The sequence below is a fragment of the Balearica regulorum genome, chromosome 23 (assembly GCF_011004875.1).
Source record: "Balearica regulorum gibbericeps isolate bBalReg1 chromosome 23, bBalReg1.pri, whole genome shotgun sequence".
In the NCBI taxonomy this organism is placed as follows: Eukaryota; Metazoa; Chordata; class Aves; order Gruiformes; family Gruidae; genus Balearica; species Balearica regulorum.
The window spans coordinates 6407407-6420194 of record NC_046206.1 but is presented as its reverse complement, the minus strand read 5'-3'; the positions used below and the strand labels follow the sequence as shown (position 1 = coordinate 6420194).

The following is a 12788-nucleotide window of genomic DNA, read 5'->3' as shown; positions in this document are numbered from 1 at the left end:
TCAGGGAGTGTGGTGACAGGAGAAAGGGTAATGGGTTTAAGCTGCAGGAGGGTCGATTTAGATTAGATGTTAGACAGAAGTTCTTTCCTGTTAGAGTGGTGAGGCACTGGCACAGGTTGCCCAGAGAGGTTGTGGAGGCCCCATCCCTGGAAGTGTTTAAGACCAGGTTGGATGCTGCTTTGGGCAACGTGGCCTAGTGGAGGGTTGGAACTAGATGATCTTTAAGGTCCCTTCCAATCCAAACCATTCTATGATTCTATGATTTTTTTAAGTTAACTTCATAATTTTGAAAAGGGCACAGTAAGACTTTCCTCAGGATTTCTAGATGTTTGGGTTTGGCCATACTGCCCTTGTACAAAACGATTCTACACAAATCCTCCCAAGGCAGGTTTAGTCCAACACCATCAGAGGATGGAATGAAAAGAAGGGTAACACGATCAAGACACACCTTTCACACCTCGGTCAAAACAAACAGCTTACCAAAATGCATGCTTTCTCGGTTTAAAGACTTGAAAACTATGAGATTGAATTTACATCTTTATCAGCACTTTGCATTACAAATGAATTTACTACACAACTCAGACTTATGGCAATTCCTCCTGGATTTCTCATCAGAAATCTGGTTTCCTTTCGAGAAGAGAATTTTCTGAATGTCTAAAATGTTGCCAGGAACACAGGGCTGCCCAAGGACACAACTCCTCCTGCCGTTCCCTAAGTAACATGCACCACATTTGACTGCTTCCTTCAGAACTACGGACCTTCATTCACACACAGGCCACGTAGGTTCAATATAAGGCTGGCCTTACATATGCTTTTTTTAAAATAACCTTGGGAATCAGGCCCATGTTCTGGGTGTCTACCCTCACCGTGAACAGCTACGGATGTCACAGTACCCAGTCCTTTTTACTAGACTCCAGTCTATTCACTCACATTATTTGTTTAGTCAGATGATGCCTATAAAACTCCACGAGGTCAACTCTTCCCAAACCCTTCTCAGTGAAATCCTATTGTTCTTCCTATCGAAGGTGTTCTGGACTTTCAGTGGAAATAAGAAAAGCTCTGTGTGTACAATTGTATATTTAAAACAATCAGTTCTTTGAGCGTTTGCCAGACTTGTTGAACGGAATATTCTACTGCTGATGGAAATTAAGTACTTCATCACGGTTCCACAAAAGTACACCTAAGATTTTCTCTCTAGCGCAATTATAAACACTTGATAACCATCTGTGAACCCTTATTAATCTTTAATAGTAACTATTTAATACCACACCATCTGAGACAAGAGACCAAGAATGCTGAAGATGCTACAGGTAATATTAGTCCCTTGTCTATTAAGTGTCTTTTTCCTCCCTGCCCCTGACCTGGATGAAGGAAAAGAACCTTGTGAATTAGCAGTACAGAAACATGAGCAGGAGTAAGGCCAGAAAGGGGGAGGAGAAGGAAGAAAAGCAGCTACTCAAGGTACTCCTCGTTAACCTATTTCAAGAGATTTTAGAGGAACTCTGCATTCTCAAGGATGACACAGAGACTGAAACCAAAGCTCAGGGTCCCAGGGAAAGCCATCATGAAAACACTCCACTGGGAGAAGGAGCAATTTTTCCTGGCCTCAACTCAAGACAAGCTTGGAATATTTTATTTTTATATATACACACATATGTACATATGTATAATCATGTACATGCATTTTTCTATGCACATATATTATGTATATTTGACATCATTTTAATTTACAGAGCAAATAAATAGCACAAGATACATATATCTGATTCAGCACACGTGTAAAGCTGTAACAAGACTAATTACCTTGTTTCTGCCATGGATTCTTTTTCACAGGAGGGGAAAATACCTAGAGCCCCACTAGCACTTACACAATGTTTACCATATATTTGGTAAACATTAAAGGCCAAAGAAACTAAAGAAGATACTCTGTTCTATAAAGCCACCCTTGGCCATTTTATGGGAGTTGTAAATGACTGAAAATTCACTACAAAATTTAATACTAGCCATAAGAACAGAAATACAATTTTATTTTAAATGCCACTTCTTCAACTGCCTAGCAGCTCCAAACGCCCTTCACACAAAATCTGACACCATCATATTAATAAAAGTTCTGGCGGTACAGAGGCCATCAGGCAATCTCTCTTCAGATGAATGAATCCTTCTTCATTGTAAATTGAGAATCAAATGTACTGGAACAAATGTTTACAGGACATTTCACAAAAGACACAGCCCGCGTTCACACCCATTCTTTAAAGTTCTCGGGTAGGTCAAGTTGATGAATTTCAAGTCAGAGCTTGTACAGTTGTACCTGATCCAATTGTATCAAGAAAACATCTAATGCCCTTTTCCACCTTCTCAAATCCAATTTGCTGGTCCCATCCTTTATGGTGGGACCTTATCTGCTTATCAGGAATGAAAACATTTCAGTACAAATACTACTTCCATGAAATAATACCTTCTCCTGGGGGGTATTCACTTAAATATGAAGTGTTTCCACAAGAAAAAACATTATAAGAAGTAGGTTTGTGTAAAGACCTCCTTAAATTAAACAGGGGAGGAGAAAGGACAGAAACTTTAAAATGTTGTGGGATTCCAACAAGAATGTTTGTTGTCCTTATTTAGGCTGGTTGGCACGTACCATGTCCTAACTGGTAGACTGCAGTGGGAGGAGTAACACAATTGTCATGGATTTTGATGTCATCTAGACGCTGATGACATGCAGATTAATAGCTCTCCTCTGGGAGGACATGAGGGTGTTAAGAAATTACTTTCAGAGGTGCCTGATGGTTGAAAGCCATGCGCTAGCAGGGAAGCACGGACCATTCTGAATGTCAGACTCCTCATATCAGATATTTAATTGTCTGCTTGACAGATACTCATTTTGGACTGGCTATATATTTTTTAAATTAAATGCCAAGCATGATCTTTAGGTTGTGCTCCCCCATGGGGACATCAGGCATCTCAGCTTTCCTTGCCACTTCTCCCACAAATGACTTTTCCTTCTGACCTCAATTTAAGAGGTGAGAGCAGATGATAACTGATTTATTAGTTTGTTTATTATTTATACAACACTGTTGTTGTGCCTGGAGATTTCTCAGCCAATGTGAAAGCACAGTTCTGCCCTACAGAACCAACGATGGAAGAGGATTTAGAGCTCCACAGAAAGTGATAGTTTCTGAGATACAAATTCTACCCAAGAAGCCAAATTTAAATAAGGCTTGTGCTGACACAAATCTATTCTGAAAACTAATGAGCTTCAAACATTATCTGACAAAAACTGGTATTTATGCCACTCAAATAATTTGCACAAAAGGCCAAAATACCACAGGCTTTACCAGGGCACTAGGAAGGAACTACAGACCGAGCTTTGCATTTGATTTGGGTTAACTTTAGGCTTCAGGACTTCACTACAGGTGAGTCACAGTGCAGAAACCTCAAACTAATGCTGAGCATATTAATCGTAACAGCCTGGATGCAGCATCCCTGTCTCTCCAGATGTAACCAAGTAGAGGATTTCCAGGATTCAATCCCCTAACTCTCAATCACAGCATGGAAAGGTAAGCCAACAGTTAATCAACAGAAAGATACCTTGAAAAGTCTCCTTTAGAGGGTTTAAAAATAACTTGATCAAGACAAGGAGTCACAATGCTACAAAGAAAAAATATGTAAAGAACTGTGGATGACGCCATACAATGTATGACAGTAGAATTAAGACGAGTCTTCACATCGTACGGGTTGCCCCTTATCACCATGAGGAATGGTGGAAAAACTAAGGAATGAGAACGGAAATCTGGCCCAAAGCTTACAAACACTTGGGCAAGAAGCTGGAATCAAATGAGAAACACTGATACATCTATATTTCTGACCTCAAACTTTCCACACACACATAAAAAACAACCAAAAAAACCCACCACCACCCACCAAAACAAGGGAAATGCCACGACAGAGATGGAAAATACCCATAATGCACATAACCCCCCCAACCCAATTTTCCAAGTAAACTCTGTGTCCATGAAATTAAAACTAATCCAGGGGAAAGGAAGGAAATAATCATGCAATATGGAAAGCAGAGATAGCTCAAGAGCCCCAGGAAAAATGAAACAAGAGATGGGAATTGAAGGCTGACAGTGCTGACCTGAAAGAGGATTTAATTTCCCATGTTTTAAATCAGCTTTGTCAACACCTTAGTGATTACATTATGTCCATCTGCATTATATAAAACAAGATTTCTGAAGTCTGTCTCAAGGATCACACAAAGTGGAGATAGAGAAGACCTACAAGGTCAGCTTAAAGCACACCTCATAAATAAACAAATGGTAAATGGATTGTATTTAATCCTTGACCACAAAATGAAAACCTGGCATAACTAAATGGTTTACTGTGATTGATTCTACAAACTTGAAAGCTGTAATTGCTACTTTTGATGGAAGTTCATAGTCGGGGAGCCAAAATTCAATTGTTTGGGAAGTCACTGCACAAGAAAAATTAATAGACTAACAGTATATTACAGTAAGAGAATATTTAAAAAAAAATCATCTGAATGAAGTATCGTTCAAATATCCATAAGCACAAACCAAACCAAATTTCTCCAAACTACTCTGTACACTACCTGTGCTAATAAAGAAGTATGTCTTGCCTAGTTTTACAAGGTTAGGTTTGTTTGAAGTGGTTTTCAACTACTTGTGGTCTGTGGACCTGTGAGGGTCTGAGAACTACTGGTACGGTTCAGCAGGAGTTGAAAAGAAAAAGAAGTTCAGTGCCGCTATGCAGCTATTTAGTAAGTATGCACCTTTAAAGGAACGTCGTGCTGAGCAGGCACATTGGTACATGTGCCCAAGTAAAGAAGGCTGGAAATCACCCAGCTGTGGGAATAGGGGTCTTAACAGGATCATCACTATTAGAAAGTCAGATTAATTCAATTTTACTGATTGTGATTGCTTTCAAAAGCAATTCATGTAAATTCCAGCTACAAAGAGAGTTTTAAAATACTTTACAGTATCAGAATTTCTAGCTTTTCAAATTCCAAATTCAGCCTGGTAAAACCATACCTACACCCAGGGAAGCCGAGTTAGCGATCACCAATACACTGTGATAGAGTCAAGTGAATCATGTGATCCCTAATGCTAATTACTGTTTTTTAACTCTAGAAGGCAATTTACAAGGTCACAGAAAACTACTTCATGCATATTTTTAGTTTTGGGGTTTCTATTCCTACAAACTATTTTTAAAGAAAAAAAAAAAAAATCACTTTCCCACTTGATGTGCATCACTACCTGTTAAATTAGAGTCTCAGCTGTCTGTCAGAAGAGAATTCTCTTTCTCTGAAGAAGAAAAAACCCTTTTATGTTAGTGTTAACCATTCAGTGAAGAACATGAAAATTAGAAAAACATTTTTAAAATGAAAGATAGGATTTTTTTAAATGAAGATCTTTTTAAAATCAGCAGTATCACTTGATTAATATTTTAAAATGACAGAGTGGACACGTTAGCCCTTCCCTCCACTGTTCATATACCCCTACAGAAGGAAGCAGAGGCGGCCAACAGTACTGCAGAGATTAATTAACATAGTGGTTTCTTGCCTTGTTCCAATTCTCCCAACATGCTTTAATACAAGCTCCAATACAATCAGATAGTTAAGCTGTCTTTGCTTAAGAGTTTAACTGAGTTTTCAGACTTCAAAATATCTGTCTTGTTTATTAATTTGCAAGAATATTTAAATCACATTTTCTGAGCTGCCAAAGAAAAGTTGCATGAACAAGATCAGATCACCTGGAATTCAAAATGTATGGGCAAGCCTGGATAAGACAGTTCCCATTTTAGCAAAACAGATTATCTTCAGGAACAACAGGCAGCCTGTCTCGCCTGGTAATTGTCTTTTCCCCCCTCCAACTAATTTCTCAGTACCCTCACACTGTACATTACACAGCCCCTTCTGACCCTCAGCAGTAAAGCAAAGCCCCCTAAGCCCGCAGGTGAATACACTAGTGCCTGAGGGCACTGCCAGGGTTCTCACTCAGACATGCTGGGGCTGGCTGTCGGGGCACCCACTCCCCTTAGCGAGGCACGGTGGTTCTCCCAGAAAGACCTTGACACCACTGATGAGGCTGCAAGTACCTTCAGATGCTTCTCACATCTACCAAGGGGTAAGGAGGGATGCTGGGACAGGAGAAGCCAGCACCATTACTATAAACTGAAACCTGATATTGTCTCTTTTTCTCAAAACAAACCTGTAGGAACACTGTAAGGTCAACCCCAAACCACCTTTGGTAAATCTCTAAATTTGAAAGCAACAAATAGCAACTGGGGGTCAACAGACCCACCTTCTTTTTATTCTGCTCTTCTGCCATAGTTGGCAGCAGCTTCGTTTAGTGCTTCTTGTCTCACCCGGTTGTGTTTTATGTCTCAACTTAGTAACGCCCGTCTCAAAGTACATCAGTAAGGAAGAGAAGAGATACATACTTCATGCTCTGGAAGGGATTGGAACACGTACCTAACAGCTTTGCTGAACTGGGCTGTAACAATTTGCATTCAGGTTTTGCATAACTGGAATTTCTTTAAACACTTCATGAAAAGAACAAGTTCTTGGAATATTCAGCTTTTACAAGCTCTGAGCCATGTTCTTAGTTATTAAAAGGCTTTATAAAAATAATCACAGAATCCTCGTGCTTTTGCATGCATGTATTAGTGAACAAACCTGCTCCTTTTATTTGGCAACACATAAAAGACATTGTTTTAGTAGGTGCTTAGTGTTTTCTTTCAGAAGAACACAGTGACAGTCAATAAAAAAAATCCTCAGGAATAGGCTTCTCTTACCACTTTTACCCAATATAAGAAAAGGAATTAGGAAATCACTGAACAATCGGAATCACTGAGCCCTGGCTTGGATTTCTTTCGTTCGATTTGGGAACACATATAAAAGTATTAAATTGCCTCTAGGAAAAAAGAGTACTAACTTCTCAATTACAATGAATAAATTGCTAAAAGCAGCTCTAAAGTTTCAACATAGAAGAGAGATGGGAAAGTATGGCTGCTCCTGCCCTTCCTGCTCCACTGCGAAATCTAAACTTGGGCACCACCAACAGCAAAAGCAGTTCCGATCTTTGCTGGAGTCTTCAAATATTACTGTAACACAAAGCAGTAATAAAACCCATCTGGTTACAGCTAAGCCAACTGCAGCAAAGATCAAAGTATACCCCAACATTGTAAAGCATGACCTAAACCTAGATCCAAGGACATTCATCCAGGCTGATCTCTTGTTTGTTTGTAATTCAATGCCAAAGCAAAACCATGGTAAATTTAATCTTTCCTCATAGAAGCATATACTGGAAAAAAATGATGCTTTCAGAGCATGGGATGATCAAGTGCAATCAACTAATCAGTTACAATTACCCTCGTGTGCTGTTAAGTGACAACTGTTCGTAACATGAAACAACATTTAAAACTTGTCCAGTCAGCTAGCTGCTTAGCAGGGAAATCCTTTAACTAAAACATTTTATATGGAGCCAGTTGCCTACCTAGAGCTACACTTCCTACCTATCCAATGCAAAAATGGACCGTGTGTACGCTGGTCTGCACAGCGTGGTTATGGCACACTCTGTGGAAGGAGCCAGGGGAAAAAATCCATCCAAAGTAGTCCTGCTAGTGAATACTCAAAAGGAAAAGAACAGAAATGAACTCTGGGACACCAGCACGTGATTAGCCCAACAAAGAATGAAAGATAAGCGTAAAGAGATAAATAAAGAGTAGCTCCAGCTATTCTAACTTCAATAATTAGTCATTAATGACTGACGGCCCTCTCATATTTACAACAGCACTCCTCCTATCTGTGCTATTATCGCTCCATGTCAGTGGTATCACTAGAAATCACTATTAATACTTTTATTATTCCTACTGGATTGTTTTGACCAGCTAAATGGAATTAAATGGAGGCCTACAACTACAGAAAGTCATCAGGGACAGATTTAACCAGGTGGGGGTCATATGGGTATAATATGTGCAAAGGCATACTGTAATTATTTCTCGACAGCAGAGATGTGTATCAGAAACAAGCAGGTCATTCTGAGACTAACACAACGCTGGAAAAGAAAAGCACTAACCAGGACAAATCTGCTTGACGCTTTTCGGATGCACGAAATGAGGAAATGGAAATGGCAGCAGTGCAATAGGGAAGATGTAGGGCTGACAAGTGGGGAAAAAAACCCCAAAAGCAACACAGAGGAAAGAGATCATTGATCTCCCTTGCCTTGAGTTCTCAAGGATACAGCTGCAACCACTACTGTCCAATCGTTTTTACCTTCAACACCCACACATGCATTTTTGGTACAAAAGCATTCGAGCTGGCACGCATGTCTGCTGTGAATGGAAACCCTGCTGCTAGGTTTCCTGCTGCCACGGAGATGAATAGAGAAAGAACAATTAGCTGAGGTTTCAGCCTAATTTAGATTTATTTTTCTTTTTGGAGGAGAGACTGAGAGATGGTATATCATAAAACAAAAACATTAACTCTAAAGGCTACTCAGAGGAGTACAATACTGACATACCATGTGGAACCTATAAGGATTTCTGACAATAAGCGCTGTTGTCTAGTGCTTAGGGACCCCAATTATGCTAAATGCTGCACTTGGATACGGCAGGACACTATAATGTCAAGGCAAGGACTATCTACATCGAAGCAGACAAGAGGTGAGGAAAGAGAATACCTCCATCCATTTTCCAAAAACCCACAGTAACTCACAGCTCCAGTCACTTGCCCAGTATTTCAGAGGAAGACCGAGCCTAAAGTAGGAACTAACCTCCATTTCACAGTTCCTAGCCACAAAGACCGTTCACAGGAGCACAGCTTTTATCCTAAGGCATGTAAATACCAAACAACTTATCAGGGCCAGGAGGACAAAGATGAGGGCTCTCCTGTGCAGACTAAAGGATCACACACTCTTCCCTCCGTCCAGTCCTTGCCACAAAATGTTCTAGCCTGATGTAGAAGAGAACAAGAGCTGCCTCCAGCCCAGTCCAGCTTACCAAAAGATAATCAGGGCACTCTCGCAGAGAATGCAGTTGTGCAGGCTCAGGAGTGTTGACATCCACTGTTTCCCAATCCGTGGCTCTGACCACTAAGGGTTTATGCAATATCTCCTCCTCGCCTTTACCCATTACCTTCTGAACTTTTTTCAAAAGAGAGAGGGACAGAAAGCAATAAGCTACGTACAGAATGACTTACTAGGACCACTAAATACTGGGCTGCAGGGATCAGTATTATCAAAGCGCTTACGCAGCACAGCTTCAAGACAGCACTTTTATCCAGCGACGAGGTTTTCATAACAACCTAAGAAGCCAAGCAAGGGCTCTGCTATCTCCAAAAGGGGCAGCTTCCCATCTCTTCCCAGCCATCTAATGACATTACCTTCCCCGTGCCAGCAGAAGTGCTTGCCCATCTCTACAGACACTGCCCTGGAGGGAAAAATAAATACATTTTAAAAAGGAGTAGCTTTCCAGCAGCAAAGCAGACGGCTACAAGAACTACCCTTGGAAACACCTCGTTCGGCCACGGCACCATTTTACTTCACCTGCACTGGGATGTAGTTTCACAAAGTGGGGTTGAGCAAGAACTTCAGATGCTCCTATGAGACCTTCTTCTCTGGCCACCCCCTGTCCTGTGAAGCCTCACGTGGGCTTTTGCAGATCCCATCCTGATGTGGACATGTGTGTCTTCATACTGAGTAAAGAGAATTTGGACATTTATCCTAGCCTTGCAAATGCTGGAGCTGAGGACCTGAGGTTGTAAGGGTGCTGCAATGCTTCATCATGCACCATCACCCAAATCCTTTGGGAATGCCAGAGCTCAGGAAAAAGAACAGTTTTGCTGGTTGGTGTTATTGCTAATTAACTGGGGGAGAAGCATCTGAAACACAAACACTTTGAGGGGGAAAAAAGAGGTCAACCTTCTGTTTATTATTATTTTTTAATTTGAAAAGTAAACTATGAGCAACAAAACATAAGCAAAATATAACCTGTGACTAAGAACAAGGATATTTTTAAATTGAAAAAATGTCAGGCAGGAATTTTCACTATTTTAAAACAAAACGTATAAATTATACTGCTGCACAATGTTGTGGTTTTAGGTAACCTCTTTAATTTTACATCAGTCAGGCCAATAGAGTCCCTGAAAACCAACCCAGTTTTAAAGGCATAAGGAAGGGGGGAACAAAGAAAGAGGAAAAAAATGAACTACATCTTCATGGTCAAGATTGAAAAGATATTTAAAGAAGAACAAAAAGAGGACCCTGTTTCTAATGCATTAGAGAGGATGCAAAATATGAAAGGTGTTTAATTCCCTTAGCAGATGCCAGCGGTGGAATGTATGAAAAAGCAAAAGCAGACAAGGTTTTCTGTCCCCTCAGTTACAAGATAATACATCTGCATTCGCAGACTGCCTCTGTGTAAGGAAAATGAATAATTTTAACATGGTAACGTTATCACAGGAATAACAGCTTACTGCGCACAGGACAAATTCTGCCATTAGTACATGCCTCACTCACCCTGATCACAGAGACATACCATGGGACCATCTGAAAGGGGTTCCGCTGTGCTGAAGGGCTTGAAACAAGTGCAGTTATATCAAATGTAGGAAGAAAGAAGAAAGATACGTGACAAACCAATTCAAGACTCCAGGAAGCAAGCCGCACAAATGACTGTTGAGTTGTGCAATGACTCAGCAGGAAAAAAAGAAAAGAAAAAAAAAAAGAAAAAAAAAAAAGAAAAAATACAGCAGCAGATAGGAAAGTCTTTCCCATAAGAAATGATAGCTACTATCAAAAAATAAGTAAAATAAATAGAAATAAGAAGAGTTCCCAGCCTGGAATTCTGCCTAGTCCCATAAGCTCAAGCACACAAAGTTGTTTCTCCTAATCAGCCATTCTCTCCCACCCTTTGCAGCACACCTGAGCAAGCAGAGGAGCAGGAAACTGAGCTGGCTTTAACCCCTGCTTCACCACCACCTCCGCCTAGGTTGTCTGATACGGTGCTTCTCTCCAAAGGGAGTGCTCTTCTCGGTGAGCAACGTGATCGAAAGCTAAAGCCAGGACAGCAGACAGATAAGCACGTCGCAGAAAGAAAATGCTGCCCTGGGGAATGCAGCACAAAGTCAGAAAGGAGCGTGGCAAAGGAGAGTCACCCCCCGGCTCCTGGCCTGTCAGGACAGAAAGAGGACACAGTATTTCTGCACCTCCTCTGTTGTTCTCCTGAGAAACTAGCATGAAATTTAAGCTCCCATTTTACTTGCATAACTTTACAGGACAGCTCTGCCATGTCTGCTGAGGCTCAACAGCTCTCCCTGAAATGGTAAGATTAAATGTAATCTGTTAAACATAGATAACGTAGCCCAACCAGATGGATGAAGCAAGTCAAGCTGTGCAGATTTCACTGCTCAGTTTGAACACATTCTCGCACCCATTCTCTCCTTTGCAAACTTTTATGCAAATAGCTTTTCAAGAACATTTAATCCTCTACCCTCCTAAATTACCACTGAAGTGTTACTGTCCCTTCAGTTTGGAACCTAGCTGCAGGAGAAACAGCGACACACTCAGGTATCTGCCCGGCTTGAACCACGTGCTAAAATTCAGTGAAATTTAAGCAGATGCTTATGTGCTTTGCAAGGCTGGGGTAGAAGAAAAATGTATCAGGTAACCGTAATTCCTTTCCATCATTCTTCACTTCGAAAGCCAATCACTTGAAAAATACCATGCCTTATCGCTTCCTTCTCCTCTGCCTTTAAAATCACTTCTGGCATGGTTCCACCAGTATAAATTCTACACAGTATCTCTGCCACCATTTTCTTATGAATCAGAGTAATAAAAGATGAGAGGATGGCAACACTTTCTTTATGCAACACAATATATCTGTATAACTATGCTGGCTGAAGCGGGGAGCTATAAAGTCAGAGGAGAGAAAAGGCCAGAAAATCTCCCTAGGTACTGAACAGATAACAGTACTTGGAAAGATTTTGTAAATGCTTTCCTTTGCCATCCTACCACCCTTTATGGCTAACATCAGGCACTGCCCGTTCCCACTGTAGAAAAAATTAAATCGTGCTGTCCCGAGGCAAGGAAAGCTGAGGCTTTATGGCTAGCACGTGAAAATACGCGTATTTGTATAGCTGAACAACCATCAAAATAAGTCACAGTTACAAACAGGATGTCAGAGTGAGGCATCTGCAACATCGTCCTGACACCTGTGTCAACATTCACCACTCCCCAGCCTTGGGCACAATGCTTCTCATTCAAGGGGTTGGGAGGGGAAGTTAATAAACAAGGACAATCCTGCTGAAAACTACGCGCAGCCACTAAATCCACCTTTCAATCCTGTTTCAAAAGGCCAACAGGGATAAAATAAATTTTTGCCCTGAAGTAATTTTTATACTTGAGCCACACAGCTCTTCACAATTAAGTCAAAATGTTCCTGTAAAATAGCTATTTTTGTTACCCTTGCTTAAAAACCGGTGTAAATAATGCACAAGACGACCCAGCACCAGCTGAGTCAGTGAAGCCTGGAATAAAACCCGAGAGTCCTGGCTGCCGCCTTTCCTTCACAATAGCCTTCCCTCCGTAAAATGTGACCACAGACGACACACTTCTAACTCCATGCTGACAATTTCATGGCACACAAATGCAGAAGCACGTTTCTCCTTACGAGACACTCCCCACACGATGATGTGTGGCGGGCAAAGAAGTTACCGGGAAAAGATAACTGGTAGTCTTTTCTCTAATGGGTAACCCAGCATACACTGCATTATC

The 12788-nt window shown here is 41.0% G+C and overlaps 1 protein-coding gene across 10 annotated transcripts in view; it reads right to left on the bottom strand.

Moving 5' to 3' along the window:
- The window catches only part of ARHGAP32 (Rho GTPase activating protein 32), a 246324-nt gene that overhangs the window by 151519 nt on the left and 82017 nt on the right, over nucleotides 1-12788 (bottom strand). The window contains exons 1-2 of one of the 10 annotated variants that reach the window (XM_075774814.1): nucleotides 10536-10835; nucleotides 9564-9712 (exon numbers count right to left, since the gene is read on the bottom strand). The exons of 7 other annotated variants lie outside the window; for them this stretch is intronic. The gene's annotated coding sequence lies outside the window, so the exon portion shown is untranslated. Of the gene's footprint in view, nucleotides 1-9563; nucleotides 9713-10535; nucleotides 10836-12788 lie in introns of those variants that run through there. 2 more of the 10 variants (XM_075774816.1, XM_075774813.1) reach the window with 2 other exon arrangements.